The sequence below is a fragment of the Schistocerca americana genome, chromosome 3 (genome assembly GCF_021461395.2).
Source record: "Schistocerca americana isolate TAMUIC-IGC-003095 chromosome 3, iqSchAmer2.1, whole genome shotgun sequence".
NCBI lineage: Eukaryota > Metazoa > Arthropoda > Insecta > Orthoptera > Acrididae > Schistocerca > Schistocerca americana.
In genome coordinates this window covers 555,594,848-555,610,013 of record NC_060121.1, presented here as the reverse complement: position 1 = coordinate 555,610,013, position 15,166 = coordinate 555,594,848, and positions in this window count along the sequence as shown.

The following is a 15,166-nucleotide window of genomic DNA, read 5'->3' as shown; positions in this document are numbered from 1 at the left end:
AGGTTGAAGGGTGGTAGGGAATAGGAACTGGCAGTTGGCAAGACGGCAGCTAGGAGAAGGAGGTGTTCAGACATTTAAACATTGCGTGCGTATATGCAATAGATTTGACTAACAGTCAGAGTTGAGTGGAGAGAAGCCTTTGGTAGCTATAGATGTAGGAAACAGGCAGCAGTTCTCAGCAGTTTGTAGGCCTAGGTTAGTTGCAAAGTCAAACAGAAAGGAGGAGGTTCTGTTGATAGGTAGTTCGCATGGTAGAGGTGTGGGCCAGCAGTTGCAAGTAGTATTAGGGAGCGAGTACCAGGTCACCAGCATTGTGAAGCCTCGTACAGTACAGGGTTAGCTCAGCTAACTGACAGCATACGGGACTTATGTAAGAATTTTACAAAGGAGGATCAGGCAGTAATAGTGGGTGGAGGAGGGAACAGTCTTAATAGGGACGGGGAATATGGTGTAGTTGGTTACCTGGTAAAGATAGCTTCTCAAACTGGTGGCATTAATGTGCATTTCGTGCAACTGTTTCAGCGTCATGCTCAGCCTCATCTTAATGCGGCTGTTAGGTGCGTTAACGTGGGGTTGGAGAGGGCACTGATGGTAGAGGGCATAGGTAACATTTCAGTGGTGCCAGTTGGGTCTATCAGCAGATCAGGTTTCACTGGGCATGGCCTGCACCTGAATAGGTATGGGAAGGGGAGGCTCGCAAGGCTTATAGGTGACAGTGTAGTGGGTGATGGTGGGATCACTCACGGAAAAATTGCTGTTGTAGTTGATAGAGTTGCACCTTTTTTAGATTGAAGTCAGCTAATAGTTATACCTGCTTAAAGGAAGTCCCCCTAACTAAGGGCTCACCTTCAGAGGATGTCATATTTCCAAGTAGAAAAGGAATTAGGATATTTCATCAAAATATAAGAGGCATTAAAGTTAGTGAACTGCTTACAGATGTTGACTCTCAAATTATTGGTATGTCGGAGCACCACTTAAACAATTTGACAATTCAGAGGTTTCTTTTACCAGGATACAGATTAGCTGGCTGTTTTTCAAGGAGTTCTTCACCGGTTGGGGGAGTGGCTATTTACGTATTCCATTTGAGTCCATAGATCTATCACGAAATTAAACTTCTGATTGTTGTTGTTTATAGGTCCCCTAATCTGACTTCAGAGCATTTCTGCTCAAGCTACAGAGGGCTCATGATTCACTTTGCGGAAAGTACCAGAAATTAGTTATGTTGTGACTGCAATATGAATTTTATGTATGATGGTGCAAGAAAAAGGGTGTTGTTGGATCTCCTAAATTCATATGATCTGAGGCAGACTGTTTTTTCCTACTAGGGTGCAAGGGAACAGTAGCACAGCCATAGATAATATTTTTATTCATTCTTCATTATTAGATGAGCATTCTGTTAGTAAAGGCGTGAGTGGCCTTAGACCACGATGCACAAATTTTAACATTAAAAGGCTTATGTACTCAAACAAATGTAACATGCAATTAAAAACTATGTAGGACACTTAATCCAACACCAACAGAGTTTTTTAAACCTTCTCAAGGAACAAGAGTGGCAAGATGTTTATAGTGCCAATAACATATATGATAAATATAATTCTTTCCTTAACACATTTCTCATGCTCTTTGAGAGTTGTTTTCCATTATAACGTCCTAAACGGCGTACTAGCAGTAATAGAATGCCCAGGTGGCTGATTAGTGAGATAAGGATATCATGCAGAACAAAGTGGGAATTACATCAAAATGTTAGAAGTAGTCACAATCAAGCTGCAGTGGCCCATTACAAACAATATTGTAAGGTGCTTAAAAATTGCTGGTAAAGTAAATAAAAATTTATCTTCTACAGGGAATCATATATCTCTCTAGACAAATGCCTTTCCGAGATTGATGTCTGAAATACTCCTCTGTGATACAGACAAGAGGAAGATTGAGACAATAATTAAATCATTGAAGACTAAGGACTCTCATGGTTATGATGGAGCTCCTAGCAGAAGTACTGTGTTGCACATGTTGGCCATGTGTTTAGCCATATTTGTAATATTTCCTTTAGGAATGGTCAGTTCCCCTAACGATTAAAGTACTCAGTAGTAAGGCCGCTTTGTAAAAAGGGAGAAAGGGATAATGTAGACAATTTTAGACCTATCTCTATGCCATCACTGTTTGCTAAAGTTATTGAAACGCTGTGTATGTAAGGGTAATTGATCATTTTATATCACACGATTTGCTATCATACGTACAGTTTGGCTTTAGAAGAAGAAGCTTAACAACTGAAAATGCTATATTCTCTTTTTCTGTATGGTACTGGATGGGTTTAACAAAAGGTTTCGAACGCTAGGCATATTTTTTTTTTTTTTTTTTATATTTAACTAAGGCGTTTGATTGTGTTGATCACTAAATATTGCTCCAGAAGTTGGACCTTTATGGAATTGGGGAGTAGCTCGCAATTGGTTCACATCTTACTTTAGCAACAGAGAATGGCTGTGACGTGGGGTCTGAGTGGGGTACAGTCAAGCGGGGGTTGGGGGGGGGGGGGGAGGGGGGATGCCCCAGGGATCAGTGTTGTGGCCACTCCTCTTCCTTATTATATAATTGATATGTTTTCTAGTATTATGTGTAGCTCTAAAATATTTCTGTTTGCTGATAACACTAGCTTGGTAGTAAAGGATGTTGAATGCAACGTTGGCTCGGTTTCGAATAGTGCAGTCCGTGATCTAAGTTCTTGGCTTGTAGAAAATAAGCTAACGCTAAATGACAGTAAGTCTCGGTTTTTACAGTTTCTAAGACACAATTCAACAAAACCTGATGTTTTAGTTTCACAGAATGGACATATTTGTTAGTGAAACTGAACAGCTCAAATTTCTAGGTGTTCAGATAGATAGTGAACTGTCGTGGAAAGCCCACATTCAGGATCTTGTTCAAAAATTTAATGCTGCCATTTTCACTATTTAAATAACATCTGAAGTGAGTGATCGACACGAAAATTAGTCTACTTGCTTATTTTCATTCGCTTATGTGTATGGTATTATATTCTGGGTTAATTTTTCCCATTCTAAAAGGATATTTTTGACGGGCGGTTCGGGCAATAAGTGGTGTAAGTTTGCGAATCTCTTGTCGACGCCTGTTCACGAGTCTGTGTATTGTGTATTTTGACATTGGCCACTCAATATCAATATATATATATATATATATATATATATATATATATATATATATATATATATATATATTCCTTACTGTCATTTCTTGTTAACAATATTAACTTATTCCCGAGAATAAGCAGCTTTCACTCGGTTAATACTCGGCAGAAATCAAACTTGCATTTGGATTGCAATTCCCTAACTCTTGTGCAGAAAGGTGTGCAATATACTGTTGCGTCCATTTTGAATAAGCTACCACTCGAATTCAAAAGTCTTAGCAGTAATCCAGGTGCTTTCAAATCGAGTTTCTTCAAGGGTCACTTCTATTCTGTCGAGGAGTTCCTTGGAAAAGTAAGCTGATTCTTGTTGTATTGTTTATTGGTTTTACTTAAACTTATAGATTGACTTTTTCGGGTTTATAAACATTTTATTTTTATCTGCTGTTACTTTTATGTTGTAATTTCATGTACTGGCACGTTCCATGACCTTGGAGATTTGCTCCTCAATATGGTCCTATGGAACTTGACGTGTAAATAAATAAACAAAAACTTTATTAACTTGCTCAATTTGTAAAGCTATTTCTCCTGAATAATTAATCCAATTTTTCTGAAATTTGAAACATTTGTTCGTCTGTACATGTACGTCACATCTAACGATTTCCGTTTCATTCGAATACTTTCTCCGTGCTGCGTAATTTTGTTTTCTTAGAGTGTATTTTTCCGGGTTAGTTCCTTAACTGTTAACCGTCCTTGCACTCTTTATATTTGTATTATACTCACCCACCGGTGCCAAGACTAGATTTCACGATTATAATCCCTTTCCCATTTTAAATGTTCATTTACTTAACTCATATGTTGATGCTTTATGATAATAAACCTGAGTGCTACAGTGCCCACTTGTTTCTGCTATACGTAGTTGTACGGTACCTTGTCTATTAACATATCCATGTGTGGTGTGGTGTCCATATTTTCATGCTTGATTGTGTCACCCCTACTAATTAACATTCAAGGAGACGTTTCCCTTGCTTGACATTATCATTTCCTTAATACTGTAAATGATCTTATGGAGAACTTCCCTTCTCTGTAGGTTACCAGAGATCGAATGTGTGACATCTTATGGGTATGCTAAACAGCACAATCGGCACCCCACATGGTCTTCAGACCAAAATTTTTGATGCAGCTCTCCGAACGGGTTTGTTCTGTACAAGCCTTTTCGTCTTTGCATAACTACACCAAACAACGTCCATTTTATCCTGCTTACTGTAGTTAAGCCTTGGTCTCCCCCAACAATTTTAACTCTCCAAACTTCTCCGTTACGAAATTGATGAATTTTTGATGCCTCAGGACGTGTCATATCAACCGAATCCGTATTTTAGTGATTTCTTTCCTTTCAGATTCTATTCTTCATTAGTTATCCAGTTTACCTATTTAAGTTCGGCATTCTCGTGAAGCACAACATTTGAAAAGTTTCTATTTTTGTCTGAACCGTGCAACATGTAACAGCACCTAAATTTCTTTGATTTCAACGTCGTCATTGAGCCAAGACTCGAAATGTTTTTTCTTATCCCTGTATCTTTCTGAGGACGTTCACCTGAGCATCCCTTGGATCACCCGTTACTGGAAAGGACACTATGAAGACTGTTGGCATATGCCCATTCTATTGCAGTACACTGCGGTCACTTACATGGTTTATTCTAGAGTAGATATGGCATTCTCCAGCAGGCCCTTCGTCCTTAACAAATTGCTAAAATTTTGTTACAGCCATTTGGGGAATTCAATGGGAAATTTCATTTAAACGCATGCCTTTCATATTTAGTACATATGAACTGCACTGAACAAATCTGGCATGACATCGGATGCCTGCTCAGAGTTCACTAATCGTCACGTCGTTATCTACCGTGTAGCGAACTCAGTGGACGTTCGTGATCCATTTACTTTCTTCCTTCTTCAGCCTACCTCAGTCCACTGTTTTCATAGCTCTCCCCCATACGCTCCAGTTGTTTTCGGGTTTGAGCAGCCTGATACCATCGTGTTCCATCCAGCAACTTCGTCATGCCATCTATTTTGTGGTCTTCTAATGCCTCTTTCTTTGCCCCATGATTCCTATGGATCTACCTGCCATAGCCCTGTCCAGCTACATTATCACTTCGCCTTGCAATTCTATTTAGGACGTGTGTTGCCTTAATTCTCCTCTTAATGTCCTCTGGACGAAGGCTATCCCTGAAGCTGACTCTTAGCATCTATCGCTCCAATGCTCGATGTGTCCACTTACGAGCACTTGCTTCGGAGTCATAGTTTTCAGACTCTGTGCTGTAACTAGCTGTAGGTCACTATAAAGCTTAATTTTCGGAACGCTGTCCAGCTCTACCCTATTCTACAAGAAATTTCTGCATTTTGATCGTTTTCTATAGCTTTAGTGGCCAAGTTAGACGCATTCATCAACAGCTTCTACATACTGGTTTCCGACTGTAAATGGTTGGTCGTCTGGGATGAATGCTTTTGTTTCACAGATTTTCATCTCCTTGTCAATCTTTGCAGAGGCTAATTTTAGTCCTTGGACAATACTTTTTCTATCTCCCAAAATTTCGCTTACGAGCAAAACATCATAGGCAAAACACAGATAGTTCAGATACGAGCCATTGGTTTTTATTCCTCTGTTATTCCAGTCTAGTGATTTGAATATATCTTCCAAAACACGAGTAAATAGTTTCAAAGAGATGATGTCACATAGGTGAACTTCTTTCGCCGATTGAGACCTTACTGATAAGATCTTCATCCACTCTGATTATCCTTGTTGCGTGCTTTTGGATGTATCTCAAAAGCTTTTTACATCTTCAATTTTTTTCCTGGAATTTTCAAAGGCCTTTGTAATTGCCTAAATCTCCACGGAGTCGATAGCATTTCGATACGGGGCATATGAATCCCGATAGTATACGCAGTTGCTTTCTCAAGGAGGATGCCATTAGTCTGGGTGTGATCCGTAGCCGAAAAACCTTTCCGACGTCCCTCTCGCTCAATAGGCTCACAGAAATCCAGTTTTCTTGTGTGGCTGGTATTTACAATTTCAGACAGTACGTTGTAAAAATATGATAACGAACTAACTGGACGACAGTTCTTAGAGTTTTCCTCATCCCCAGAATTTTTCCGTTTCACTTGTTGACTAGTGTCCTTACAATTTACAGCAGTTAACGTTCGCCTAGCTTCCATAACCTGTACCGACACAGAATTCAGTACTTGTGCATGACGGTATGTGAAGAGCTATAGAGTCATTCCATGAAAAGTGAACGTTTTGTTACACCTTTAACATGTTCTCTTCCTGTGTTTAGTGGTGAATCAAAACTACTCGCGCATCATCACACCTTCGCTGTATAGAGTATTATTTTCAGATCTATTTGTTTTTCTTTTTCTTGTTATTAGTTTAGTGTAAATAGTACAAATGTTAAGTCTGTAACAAAGGAATGACCCTATACTGTTCTGGCTGATAAATAGTAAGTATACATCATTAGACACGAAAATGGGGCATTAAAATTTAGATACTGAGCACGAAAGGTAAAAGTTACACTTGAAAATGTTTAGTGTTAGATGTAACTTTGCACGCTTTCCCGATAGATATGTTGCAAATAAACTTCTCGGGTTTGCTGCTGTATGATATTCTGCAAATCCCACAACATTTCATCAGTGCATCTGTTCGATATATTCAGGCGGTGCTAGTAGCTGTTGTCACTGATGCGACTGATAATAATCGCACGTTGACGTCGAATTTATCAGGACAGGAGCAAGAAGGACCAGGACGGCGCTCACAGTTTAGTTAAGTGGCAGCCAGTGCTGGATTACAGTAGGTGCTTGGTTGAAAACATGCATCCCTGTTGATAAAATTGTCAGCCATACGGATATGTACGGCCTCCTTAAAAACACAATTTCTAAATATAATGGTCAGAAGAAAAGCGGACGGTACACTGGGTCATAGTGTCTACTGCAAACCAATTCACACAGAGCTATGTTTACAGGCCACAAGGTGTCATCATCCTACACAATGTGGTAATGTCTGACACTCTGTGGTACACAGAGCATATGTAGTCTCCGATACCGACAGTCTGTTTGGTGAGGTACAACAGCTAAGAACGATGTTCCAGCGGAACGGCTATTCTGACAGACAGATACGCCATGTATTCTGTTCTAAGCAAGTTCAGTGCAGGGACGTAAATGAAAATACATAGGAACTCGCTGCTAACACGTTCTGGCCGATACAAAGAATTCTCAAGAAACGCGACATCAAATGTATTTTTCGTTCACCTGCAAAATTAAGGAATTCTTTGTGTTCGGTCAAAGACGATCTTGGCGTTAGAGAACGTGGCGCAAATAAGACTCCGCGCCGATGTGGAAAATCTTATGTTGGGCAGACACGTTGAACCATGCAAGAACGTTGTGTTGAAAACCATTGTCGTACATGCCTGGGCCAACCAGATATATCAGCGGTAGCGCGGCACTGCCTGATCACGGGATACCGCATGTTTTACAAGAAGACTGAAGTTTTATCCACAGCGTGATCATTTGGGGCAACAGCCACCATCTGAAGCGGTCGAACAGTTGTATCGACGAAATACATAGGGCAACCACAGGTACGAGTAATGCAATCACCTTGGGTATTAGTAAACCGCTTCAGCTGTAACTCGTCCTGTATTTTTAGATCACTACTGGTTTCACGGCAGTAAGAGATATTCAGGTGAACACCTGCATAACAAGAAATCAGGAAGTAAGAACAACCCTAAAGCATTCACTGTTATGACAATTTTATAAGTGTTTCAATGGCCGAACGGTTCTAGGCGTCACAGTCTGGAACCGCGCAATCGCTACGGTCGCAGGTTCGAATCCTGCCTCGGGCATGGATGTGTGTGATGTCCTTAGGTTAGTTAGGTTTAAGTAGTTCTGAGTTCTAGGGGACAGATGACCTCAGATGTTAAGTCCCATAGTGCTCAGAGCCATTTGAACCATTTAAGTGTTTCAATATTTTAAAAAAATATTTTTTAAGCTTTTAAATGATTTTACATAAAAATATCGAAATATTTGTACTCGTGAAACTAAAACAGTAGAGCTAAAAAGCTCGGTAATTGGTACAGAACATATTTTGTTTGTTGAAATAAAGCATTCCTACAAGGCGGTGTGTCATTGGATAAAACATGCATGGATTCCAATCCAATGTGGAGGGTGGGGCCTAAAAAATTATACCATACTGATCCACTGGTAAGGTGAAAATATATGAAAAATATTAAGATCTAGTAAGTGGCTAACTATAAAAAGTCTGGCTGCAGCAAAAGCAACCTAAACAAAATGAGCAACCTGCACAAAATGAGCCGGTTAAATAGCTTATTGACGGAAAAGTAGAACATGAAAAACACACTTACACTTTCCAGATTACGCGCAGTTGCGGGACACGGGCACGACCAAGTCTACCTCTTACTGACGGCATGAAAGTAAAAATAGTTTAAGAATGTAAAGTTTTTAATTTTTCTTTAGGGGACGCTCTCGGCAGTTACGTTCATTTGCCATAATATATGCATCCGATGGTCCTCTCTTCAGTCATTAAACGCACCTAGTTTAAGAGTTACTTTTAGGTTAGCATAACTCATGGACGTTCCTAATGAAAACTAGTTTCAGCTATCACTATTATATTCAACTCACTGTTTCTTACGTATTGCATGTGTTGTGTATTACTCGGTCGAGTTTCCCACTTTGCTGACACGTGTTGCAAACCTCTACCGCTAGCGCTCTCCGAATTGTGGTCTGCAACATGTCGGCTCGTAAGAATCAGCGTGCTGTAATCGAGTTTAATATTGCAGTTCGTCTACGCATGGAGCACCCTTTTCTTCATTGTGACAATGCCAGATCACACGTGAGTGCTGTGACATCTGCAACAATCCGACGCCTTGGGGTCACTGTCATCGATAATCCTCCATACAGTCGCGACTTAGCCCCATCAGATTTTCACATGTTTCCAAACCTTAAAGGCCTTCAAGGATTTTAATTTGATAGTCTGAAGCGGTGCAAGCAGAGGTGAGGTTGCGGCTCCGTCCGCAAAGTCGAACATTCTACAGTGACAGTATCAACAAACTGGTCTGTCGTTGGCAGAAATGTATTCGTCACCGGGGTGACTATGTTGGGAAGTAAACATGTAGACTTGAAGAATAAAGATGTACAATTTTAATAACATTTATTTTATTTAAAAAGCGTGAAGAGTTTCCACATAAAAATTCCGAGGCATTACTTTTCAGCACGTCCTCGTGCAAAAACATACACTTCACTACAGCAAATCGAAAGAAAATGAAACGCGATAAATTATCTCAATTTTTGCAGGTTTTGAAAATATACATGGAGGCTCCAGTCCAGCAACGGAACGCAGATCCACAAAGCAGCCGCATTCACACCAAATACTTTGTAACCGGATGTCCAATGCGCCTATCTCCAAACACACGAGCAAGCGTCTTAGACATAACCGTTCGATGAGGTGCCAGAAAGAAGAGTCAATGCTGTCTTCAGCCACACAGTTTTGCACAGAAAGAATTTTGTCAGCTCGCACCGTAATTGGCTGCCACAGGTCAAAGCTGGCCGTACTACCAAGAAATACACTCCGCTAGAAGGCAGAACTCGCTACGACAGCTGCTGGGACAAGTGACTGAACGAAAGACGCATGGGTCGCGCGACAGTGGCCATGTTTTATAATGAAATATTTTAATGATGTGCTGATATGTAATGTCCTGCAGCTGGCTCTGAAACACCACTAATATGAGACTAATAACCAGAAATAAGTAAATAATCGTATTAATAAATACACACATCTAAATCACGACTTTTCGTTTATCGACAACCAGTTTCAATCTGCATTGCACACCATTGGAGATCACCTTCAGATACAAGTTGGAACAAAAAGGCAATAACGGGTTGTTGTTTGGGGGAGGAGCCCAGACAGCAAGTGACATATGCGAGTGATAGTGAAGTCCTCAGTGTATTTCTATTCTTGTTCATTAAAATAAAGGCAGTTTCTAAGTCTCAGGTATATTCTGTAATTTTGCATTTTTTAAATATATAAACAACGACGAAAATATACGACACACAGTAGCTGTCAGTATGTTTTTCATGTTTTTTTATCTATTGTATAACGCGTCATTCACGCTGAAATGTACTACACTCACAGTTATGGATATCTCGTAAATATATTCCTTTTTGATCCCCTTTTTTTAAACTTACAGTAAGAGTCCTTAGTGAATTTCCATTTTTATTCATTAAAATGAAGGAAAAATTTCTTAAGGCCTCAACTACGTTCAGTAACTTTTAATTTATGTAAAATATGTATACAAAAATGAAAATGTTCGAAGCGCGATGTCCTGTTAGCATGTTTATAAGATTTAAACAGTGGAAAATCCAGGATGGAATAATGAGAGCAATATGAAAACGGTAGACTGCTACTCACCACATAGTGGAGTTCAGTCGCAGACAGTCAGAAGAGCAGAGTCAGGCTTTAATTATGAAACAATTGTTTATTAACGTAGAGACAAATCGAAACTTTTTGCCTAACCACAAAATGGCGGACGATGCAGGCGACAATAAGCTGCAGGCAGGCTGAAGTTTTACGTTCAAAGAGTAAAAGTTCTTCACCCATGTGGTACAGAAATCAATGTTTGCACCGTTGACGTGCAAAGGATATGGACTGTGAAGTCCGATGGCTTTTGGGAAGGTCTTCGATACGCTAGAGAGGAAGGCAGCAGACTGAATCGAATTCTCTTATAGATGATCTCTGCGGTAAAATACTTCATTTAAAATTCTAACTTTGAAAAATTCGTGTAATCGAGAATCGTGCTCTGGGCAGAAGCGAAGTCAGCTGTAGTAAGAGAAGCCGACGGTCCTTAATTGCCTCCTCCCTTCGAGGTACCGGAACCCTTTCCCATTCCGTTATCGTTCCTTATCTTCTGTCCCTGCCTCCATTCCCGCGAATGTGAAGAAAACCGGGAGTAATTGCATGCTGTATCCATTAGAGAGTTGCCAGATAAGCAACAAAATTGGCAATTGTGGTTTCGGATGTCTGCGGCTAACCGAAAAGGCGGCGCCAGCCTCGGTGGAGCAGACCTGGCGGATAATGGGTAACGACCTCCTCTTGCGCCGTGATTACGTTCTTTCTCGACGGCATGGATTCAGACGACATGCGTACCATTCTCACGAAGAGCAGCAAAGATTTTATTTAAAATAGAGAAAGCAGAGTTGAAGTAGGTGTAATTTACAAACAATTTATAAACTTGCGCGTACGCGTACTCGAAATACAGGGTACATCACAATATCGGAAACAGCTGTGGGTGAAAATAAACCATATTAGAAGCAAAAACGTGCGAGTTGACACGAGTCCGCAAACTAGCCGTTTGCCAGGTAACTACAAATTTATAGTTACGAGCCACCATTGAATTCACTATGAAGTATTGTCGTGTTAGTACAGATGTGAACTTTTCGATTCATGTGATTAGACTGAAAGAGCAGCTTTGACCTTTGCAAAAATTTTACGTTGACACTTCAGATGAATGCTTGCCCGATAACTCGATAAATAACGATTCTTAAGTAAATCTGTCGTTTGTACATAGAGAACATGTGCGGCATTTTTACGATGGTCACCGTCTTCCGCTTTCTCAGCTTCCATTGTATTCTAGCTGATCAATCTTATTCCAGATGGCCCCTTTACTTCCTCCTATCATTAGCATCTTCATCCATTTCTAGTTGGTCTTCCACGTTTTCTTCGTCCAGTTGGTATTAATTCATAGATTCTTTTTGGCCACTGGTTATCGTCCATTCGTTGGAAGTGGCCATACCAGTTAATATCTTTGCCATCGAGAACAATTCCTTCTTTCCAATAGTTTCCTGTATTCTTTCATTTGTGAAGTGTTCCAGTCTGGAGATGCGACAACTTCTTCGCCGTAGTCCGTCTCAAGGTACATCAATTTATTTTTCTCATTTCTGGTTAGCTCCCATATTTCAGTGCCATATGTGGCGATAAACTCTACGATTGACTGATGCAGAAAGACGTTCGTTTTCTTAGTAATTTTGTCACTCAGTAGCATGGAGATAAGTTGCCCAATTACTCTTTTTCCTTGTCCAATTTTATTTGTGATGTTCTGCGTGCTTCTTCCATTTGTTGTAAAAAATGATCCCAAGAATTCAAATTGAAAGATATTTTTAATTTCGCAAAATCCTACACCAAAGTCTTCTGGTTCACCTTCCTCCAATACCGTGTATTCCACCTTTCTGTATTATTGTCAGGCCCGATTCTGAGTATTCTTCCTGCAGTTTTATTAACATGTAGCTCGAGTCGGTTTTTCTCCCTATTCACGCCCTGGTCATCAGGCAAGACAGTATTTCTTGTCTTACAAGCATTCCCATTCCATGACATTTCCTCTTCCTGTTTCGCAAAACCACTTCCAAGTATACTTTAAATAATGTCGGTGCTAATGAGCATCCTTGTCTTAGACCCTAATTTATGGAGAATTCTTCTGATACTTTGTTACGGGCTTTAAGCATACTTTGGCACTCTCATACAAGTTTCTTATTACCTGGATATACCTATTACCGAAGCCAAAATTTTGCACTGTTACCTACAACTTAATTAGGGGGACTGTATTGTATGCCTTCTGCAGATCAATAAATATAAAGTAAACCGTCATTCCGTTCTCTAGCCTCTTTCCAAAGAATTATTTAAGAGAGAATATGCCATCCCTACAAGAGCGTCCCAATATAAACCCATTTTTCTCCGACTCAGTTATTTGTTTTTCCATTTTATGCTTTATCACTTTACCAAACAGTAAGCTGAAAAGTAATGTCTCTGGATTTTTTATGTGAAAATTCTTAATGATTTTAATATAAATCGAAATTAATAACATTCTACATTTTTGCTCTTCGTGTCTATATAATTATAGTCATCTTGGCGACGAACACATATCTCCCAATGAGAGACCAGTTTGTTGATACCATCACTTCAGAATGTTTGACAATGTGGACGGAGCCACAATCTCACCTCTGCTTGCAACGCTTCAAACTGCCAAAGTAAACGCCTCGATGGTGTTCTTCAAGTTTTGGGAACATATGAAAATCGAATGGGGCCAAGTCGGGACTGTATGGAGGATGATTAATGACAGTGAACCCAAGGCGTCGGCTTAGTGTAGACGTCGCAGCGTTCGTATCTCGTCTAGCATTGTCATATCGAAGGAGAAGGTGCCCCATATGTGGACATTCTCGAATTGCAAGCTCGATTACAGCACGCTGTTTCTCACACACAGACACAGTTACGTTACAAACCGCTATGTTACACGTTACAATGCAGAGCGCTCCAACGGCGGAGGGCTGCAAATATGCAGGAATGAAACACAGAAAAACGTAAATGTTAATAACGGTAGTTTTGTTTAGAAGTTTTTAAGAGTTTTCACATAAATATTTGGAGGCATTACTTTTCAGCATGCCTTCTTATTTCACGTTTCATACATATTATTGAAATTCTTGCTGTGCCGTCATGCATCTGATATAATAGAACAACCAAATTCGCTTTTCATAAAACTGGAATCATAATTTACTTCGACACAGATTGCTGTGCGTCCTCAATAGATGACCACGTCGTACGGTTCGCATTTCGAAATTTTTGCCGAGTCTACCCAGAGGCGCACCGGACAGTGGTGGGCACGAGTGAGACCGAGCAGTAATCCACCTGTTTAAAGAGGAGTCTCACTAATGAGGAAGTCGAGCATCCGCCTCTTACGCCAGTGCAAAATTCGTTATTAAATTCGGCTCTGCAGAGGCAAGTCATTCATTTCCACGGGAATTACGTCAAATCCAGCTCTCCTGCGTCGTCAAAGAGACACCCGTTTGTACAGAGCTAAGCGGCACACATTTGCCGGGCTAAATTTAGACCGTAATGGGGCCTCGTGATCTTCTCTGTCGAGAAGCCGCTCATGTCGTTGGGTGAAAGACTGCTGCTTGCTCAAGGCGCGCTGCTGTGTCCAACGCGACGAGAAGGAATTTACTGTGGGCTGCGGACTCTGTTCAGGACGCTTTGACGTAGTCACAAGTCAAGTCCAGTCACTTCCAGCAGTTACTTCCAAATGCTATGCCATCAGTCTGTTCCGAGCATTCGCTGCGAACGCTCACCAATCTGGAGAGCGTACGAATAGGCAGTAGATGAAATGGTTAAGAGTGCAGGGAAGACTGTTTTTCGAATTCGTCCCACTGCGAATTAAACGCCATCGAGTTAGTTTGGGACCGAGTTAATTTGGGCCAGTATCAAAGGCTATGTACCAGCAAGAAATAAACATACAAAATATCAGAAGTTAAACAACTGAACTGAAGAGCCAAAGAAACTGTTACACGTGCCTAACATCGTGTAGGGCCCCCGCTACCACGCGGAAGTTCTGCAGCACAACGTGGCATGGACTCAACTAATGTCTGAAGTAGTACTGAAGGGAATTGAAACCATTAATCCTGTAGGGCTGCCCATAAATCCGTAAGAGTAAGAGGGGGAGTGATTAAGGGCAGTTAGAACGGAAATTTTTTTTTCACATTTTCGGATTTTTATCTCATTATAAAATTTGCAATTTTCCGAATAAAAATGATGTATATATATCACTTATAAACTCACATGGGAAGTATTTTATTCTATTTTTTAAACATAATCTACACCGGTTGAAAAATGTTAAAATTTTTACATACATTTACTTCAAGATCTAATAACATCGGTAATTTTTATGTAGAAGGCTGTGGACTGCTGCGTTACAAAGGTTAAATTACGTGTTTGTATTGGTAGCACTGTGAAAAACACGATCGTATCGTTTCATAGTATAAACACGAGTTGTATGTCGAAGAGCTAAACGTGTTTCGGAGGAAAAGTGACGAATAGATTAGTAAATCTGTCAAAAAAGTAAAGTATGACGCCAAAAAAAGAATTTTTTTTAAGAAAAACGTGGCTTTCACGGTAATAGATTTTCGAATAAGGGGAAACGTTGTGTTCACCATGTG